Below are 6125 nucleotides of genomic sequence, written 5' to 3'. Positions count from 1 at the left end.
CCCCCCCTAACCTTCTAATTAAACTAAATAAACCCCTGTTAACCCCCTGTCACTGACGTGTGGGTCCCACACGTCAGGTTTGACCCGGGGCAGCCCTGTTGACTTGCTGATGCAAGCATGACGCACTGCTGATGTCATAAAGTATTTTCTGGATTTAATTATATTCAGGAAATTCCAGAAAATAACTAAAACTTCTAAAATTCATAGAAAATTAACCGTAACTCCAAATTAAATAATTTATATATGAAAAATCATCAGAAAAATTCAAGGAATCCATCTGTACCATTTTCATGCATGTTAGAACAACTTATCACTACTGTTTAGGGCAAATCAATTAAAGGGCATTTAAATAATCACATATGGAGTTTGAATTTGAATCTTGTATTCAAACCAACTTCATTTAATCTGTTGCTAGTTGCATTAGCCCAAAACACATTCATTTTGCCATGTCATGATCATGCATCATATTGTGCATTGCATTGATTGTGTTCCTTTTTGTGTTGCCGGTATTTGTCCCCTCTTGATAGACGTGATACCGATGATGTGATCGTTGACACTGATGAAGACTCAATGTTATCTTCAGAAGTGCCAGGCAAGCAAAACCCTCTTGTTCATTCCGATAAAATCCCACTCTCTCGCTCCTGCTCTCTTTTACTGCATTAGGACAACATCGATTCATCTGTTACTTGCTGCGGTAGTTGAACCCCTTTATCCTCTGCATGACCTGTCATTCCACAGTAAATAGATGAAACCCACTAGCATGAGTAGGAGTTGTTTGAGCCCTGTTGTGCCTACTCATTCATGCTTGTTTGTCATGCCTGCTACTGCTTAGAGTTGAGTCGGGTCTGATTCATCGGGGATGAATCAGAGGTGTGTGAACATGTCCTACGGTGTGTGAGCTAAGCGTGTGAACACGATTTGGTAAAGGTAGCGGTGAGAGGCCATGTAGGAGTACATGGTGGGTTGTCTCATTACAGCCGTCCTCAGGAACTGAGTTCTGTGTTTGTGATCCATGATTCAGCTACTACCACGCATTGGGCCCGAAACCAATGGACCCTCTCGGCTTCTTAATCACCCTTGTCCTCTGTCCAGGAGTTGCAAGTAGTTTCTGGTGTTTGTAGTATGCTGGAGGCCGTGGACAGCGCTGACCATAGGGGTGGGCTGTGATGCGGTAGGCACGTGGCCGGGTAAACCGGGCACCCGTTTGGTGTCACGGAACCCTGTACACATCGTTTGGGGCTGTGAGCGAAACTCCGGCCGGATCTCCTCATGGATGGAACCCGAATAGGCGATAAACCTGGACTAGAGACTTGAGTGTTTAGGCAGGCCGTGGCCGACACCCACGTTGGGCTTCCGCTTGAAGGTTGCCGAGTACATGTCGTGTAAACGGCGGTAAGTGGTGAGAGCGTGTGTGAAGAAGTACACCCCTGCAGGGTTAATATGATCTATTCGAATAGCCGTGTCCGCGGAAAAGGACCTCTGGGTTGCTTATATCAGTTCATAGACAAGTAAAAGTGGATACCCTAAAATACGCAAGATAAGCGTGAGTGCTATGGATGGCGTTCTCGTAGGGAGACGGGAGCGGTTCCATAGTGGTGTATTGGTTGGTGAATATGTGGACTCGTGTGCGCCACCTCAAAAGAGTCGCTTGCAGTCGTAGTTTAGGATAGCCACCGAGTCAAAGCTGGCTTGCTGCAGTTAAACCCCACCACCCCTTTGTTGATAATGATGCATATGTAGATAGTTCTGATGTAAGTCTTGCTGGGTACATTTGTACTCACGTTTGCCTATTTTATGTTTTTGCAGAGAGACTTCAGTCTCACTAGTATTTCCGCGTGGTCTTCGACGTTTAGCTTGTTACCTCAGCTACGATCTTGTGCCCTCGGCAGGATCTGATATATAGTCAGGCTTCTCAGCCTTTTTCATTTATAGATGTCTGTACTCAGACATGATAGCTTCCGCTTGTGTTTTGATTTGTATGCTCTGAGTGTTGGGTCATGAGACCCATGTTTGTAATATCTCGCTCCTCGGAGCCTATTGAATAAACTACTTGAGTCGTAGAGTCATTTTGTGATGCCATGTTGTATTGCACATATCGAGCATATTGTGTGTATGTTATTGAAATGCTTGGTATGTGTGGGATCTGACCATCTAGTTGTTTATCTTTAGTAGCCTCTCTTACGGGGAAATGTCTCCTAGTGTTACCGCTGAGCCATGGTAGCTTGCTACTGCTCTAGGAACACTTAGGCTGGCCGGCATGTGTCCTTCTTCGTTCCTGTGTCTGTCCCTTCGGGGAAATGTCACGCTTTGAGTACCGGAGTCCTGTTAGCCCGCTACAGCCCGGTTTACCGGAGTCCTGCTAGCCCAGTGCTACAGCCCGGACCCACTTGCTGATGACCGACACGTTCGAAGCTGGGTCATGGATGCATGTCCCTGTAAGTCTGTGCCACTTTGGGTTTACGACTAGCCATGTCAGCCCGGGCTCCTTATCATATGGATGCTAGCGACACTATCATATACGTGTGCCAACAGACGCAAACGGTCCCGGGCAAAAGTAAGGCGACACCCGTGGGGATACCGTGCGTGAGGCCGCAAAGTAATATGAGGTGTTACCGGCTAGATCGATGTGACATCGAGTCGGGGTCATGACACCATCTCAGGTCTGGGCGGATATATCCATGGACTTCATTGAGGGCCTTCCCAAGGTGGGCGGCAAGTCGGTCATCCTCACGGTGGTCGACCGTTTCTCCAAGTACGCCCACTTCATAGCGCTCGGCCATCCATACACGGCGGCGTTCGTGGCCCGGGCCTTCTTCGACGGCATCATTCGTCTACACTGGTTCCCTGCTTCGATCATCAGTGATCGAGACCCAATGTTCACGGGCCATGTCTAGCGCGACCTCTTCAGGATGGCGGGTGTCCAACTCCGCCTGAGTATGGCGTTCCATCCTCAGACGGACCGTCAGTCCGAGGTGGTTAACAAGGTCATTGCCATGTATTTGCGTTGTGTGACAGGTGATCAGCCTCGCGCTTGGGTGGACTGGCTCTCTTGGGCAGAGTACTGCTACAATACCTCTTATCACTCCGCCCTGCGCGCTATGCCATTTGAGGTGGTCTATGGTCGATCACCCCTGCCTATACTTCCGGTGGATCCGGAGACAGCCCGGACGGAGGTTGCGGGTGACCTCATCCGCACTCGTGACGAGATGCTTGCTGAGGTTCGTCAGCGTCTCCTTCAAGCCCAGCAGCTGGCCAAGCACTACTATGACGATAATCATCGTGAGGCGGAGTTCGCGATGGGTGATTGGGTGTGGCTGCGTCTTCTCCACCGCTCTACGCAGTCACTCGACCCGCGCGCGAAGCGCAAGCTCGGCCCTCGTTACGACGGGCCCTTCCCTATCTTGGAGCGCATTGGGAAGGTGGCCTATCGTCTTCAGCTTCCAGCACGCGCTCGCATCCACGGTGTCTTCCATGTGGGGCTGCTCAAGCCTTTCCATGGCGAGCCACCGGCGGCTCTTCCGGTGCTTCCTTCCATCGCCGATGGTCGCATTCTTCCAGAGCCGGCAAAGGTGTTGCAGGCGCAGCTCCGTCGTGGCGTCTGGTTCATCCTTGTTCAGTGGGCAGGCCTTTCGGAGGAGGAGGCTACATTGGAGCAGCGTGAAGAATTCTGCCAACACTATCCAGACTTTCAGCTCGAGGACGAGCTGTTTGCGCAGGCGGGGAGAGATGTTATGACTGGTTTGGTCTATAACCGGAAGAGGCCCACCTGGCATTAGTATTAGGGGCTTGACCCACAAGTTATCTTAGGCAAGTTATTTTAGGCAAGTTATCTTAGGCTAAAGTTATAAATACTAGTTGTAAGACATCGTTTGAGATCAAGCAATAAAGATATTATCATCTTCTGTTGCCCGACTCCCTGAGGAGCCGGAACCCTAGCCGACACCAGCCAACCGCCGCGCCCCTAAACCATAGCCGCGACGGCGCCCACTCGCTGGTGCGCCCGCTCCAGCCCTCGTCCACCTCCACCTCATCCCTACAACCTACGTAACCGCGCTGGTAGGAACCCTAGTCCTACCACATATACTCAAATATGATAGTTCCAAACAATATTTCCTATGCTTATGCTTGTTCTCATCATCAATAAAACTGCATAGGTCCCCTGGTCACCTAGCTAATGCAAGAGCACATGTTTCAGCAAACAATTTAGTCGAAACAATTATTTTTCCTCTTCCTTCTTTTATTTTCTTCAGTTATCCACTCAACCAACTACAACCGATCCGACATTGAGCTGTAAAGTTCACTTATCTAGATGTAAAACATGGCAACAAGACACCACATGCAAATTTGAGGGGATTTTGGACACATACCTTGAATCAGCCAGCAGATCGACAAAACTTCCGTAATCTGCACAATAGACAAAAGTGTAGAAAAATTTTAGAAACAGTGCAAAACAGAGGGATCTTTAGGATTATGGAGTGGTTTGAGAAGAAGATCTAGGCTATGACCATGGACCCATGGTGGAGCAGTTGTGGCTGCACAAAACGAGCAGCAGCTCCTACGGCCATGGACCCATGGTGGATCTGTAGTTTGTGCAGAAAAGGAGCAGCAGCTACTATGGCCATCGTGGAGAACGGAGGGCGTAGCAAAGTGAGGCGGTGGCGCGTGGCTAAGGAGGGCGGAGCACCGCGTGCGGGTAGGACGGCGGGGAGTGCCGGTCCTGAGCAACCGTCGACTAGAGGGGCGTGGCACAGGGTGACCGATCCATGTGAGCACAGATGGGGAAGAAGGCTAGGGAGCGAAGGGAGAAGGGGTGGGGAAGAGAGGGGAAGGGGGGAGGAACGCACCTGCGTAGCCGCCGGTCGCCGTGGTGGTCGCCTCCCCCGCCTGCCTGCTAGGAGCTGGAACCGGCTCCTCTACCAGAGTGCCGTGCCTTCTTATCTCCCAGCGCACAGTGATATGGGCCAAGAAAGGCTGAACTCCTCGGTGAAAGTCTATCTAACCAGCCCAAACGGACTGATGCATCACGCGCCTTCGCATATGTCGAGCACCTCACAGCTGCAAAGTCGGATCATTGCCCAATTCTTCTGGAGACCGAGCTGATTGATACAAGTATCCGCGCAAAACAAAAACAGTTCCGTTATGAATGCATGTGGGAAAGAGACCCAAGTTTTGGAGGGGTGGTACTCGATGCCTGGAATAATGCGGGGCGGGCCCAGAGTGTTCCTGCGCTCTCCCATAAGCTGACTGTGGTGGCTGAGAAGTTACAGAGCTGGGGCCGAGCGTCTTTTGGCGCGGTGCGATTTGAACTGCGTCATCTCCGCACACATTTGGAGGAGCTGCGTTTACTACCTGGCCGCGTGGGGCCGTCAGCTGAGGAAGACAGGGTCGAAGCCCGTATGGTCGAGCTCTGTTTACGGGAGGAGATTATGTGGCGTCAGAGGGCGCGTATTCAGTGGTTAGCAGAAGGAGACAGTAACACAAAAATTTTTCATCGCAAAGCTAGCGCCCGGAAGGCAAAGAACCGGATTGTTGAGCTGCAGTGACCCGATGGAACCATGTGTAAGGAGGAGCATGAGATGGCTGGCATGGCTACCTCTTTTTATAGTAATCTTTACGCCTCTGAACCCCCGGTTGGCATTGAGGAGGTCCTTTACCATATACCGACCAGGGTAGATGCACCTATGAACATAACTCTGGATGCACAGTATAGTAAGACAGAGGTGAAAGAGGCCTTGTTCCAGATGTTTCCGACAAAGGCCCCAGGGCCAGACGGTTTCCCGGCACATTTCTTTCAGAGACACTGGGAGCTCTGTGGTGATGAGGTTACTGAGATGGTGCTTCGAGTTCTTACTGGAGAAGATTCTCCGGAGGAGATAAACAAGACGTTCATCGTTCTAATACCCAAGATTGCTAGCCCGAAAAATTTGGCACAGTTTCGACCGATAAGCCTCTGCAATGTGATCTTTAAGATTGCATCAAAGGTGTTGGCTAATCGACTCAAACTTATTCTCCCCGATATCATCTCCGAGGAACAGTCAGCATTTGTTCCAGGGCGTCTCATTACTGACAATTTTATCTCTGCTTATGAGTGTCTCCACTATATGAAATCTAGGAAGCTCAAGAGT

The 6125-nt window shown here is 50.4% G+C and overlaps 1 long non-coding RNA gene across 1 annotated transcript in view; it reads right to left on the bottom strand.

Moving 5' to 3' along the window:
- LOC123059726 (uncharacterized) overlaps positions 1-4958 on the bottom strand; it is a 21160-nt gene extending 16202 nt beyond the window's left edge. The window contains exons 1-2 of the long non-coding RNA XR_006427535.1: positions 4845-4958; positions 4368-4404 (exon numbers count right to left, since the gene is read on the bottom strand). This is a non-coding gene — a long non-coding RNA (uncharacterized lncRNA). The remainder of the gene's footprint in view (positions 1-4367; positions 4405-4844) is intronic.
- Between the last annotated feature and the right edge of the window lie 1167 nt (positions 4959-6125).

Source organism: Triticum aestivum, chromosome 3A (assembly GCF_018294505.1).
Source record: "Triticum aestivum cultivar Chinese Spring chromosome 3A, IWGSC CS RefSeq v2.1, whole genome shotgun sequence".
Taxonomy (NCBI): Eukaryota; Viridiplantae; Streptophyta; class Magnoliopsida; order Poales; family Poaceae; genus Triticum; species Triticum aestivum.
Note: the sequence above shows the minus strand (reverse complement) of the source record. Positions and strands in the feature narration are given on the sequence as shown.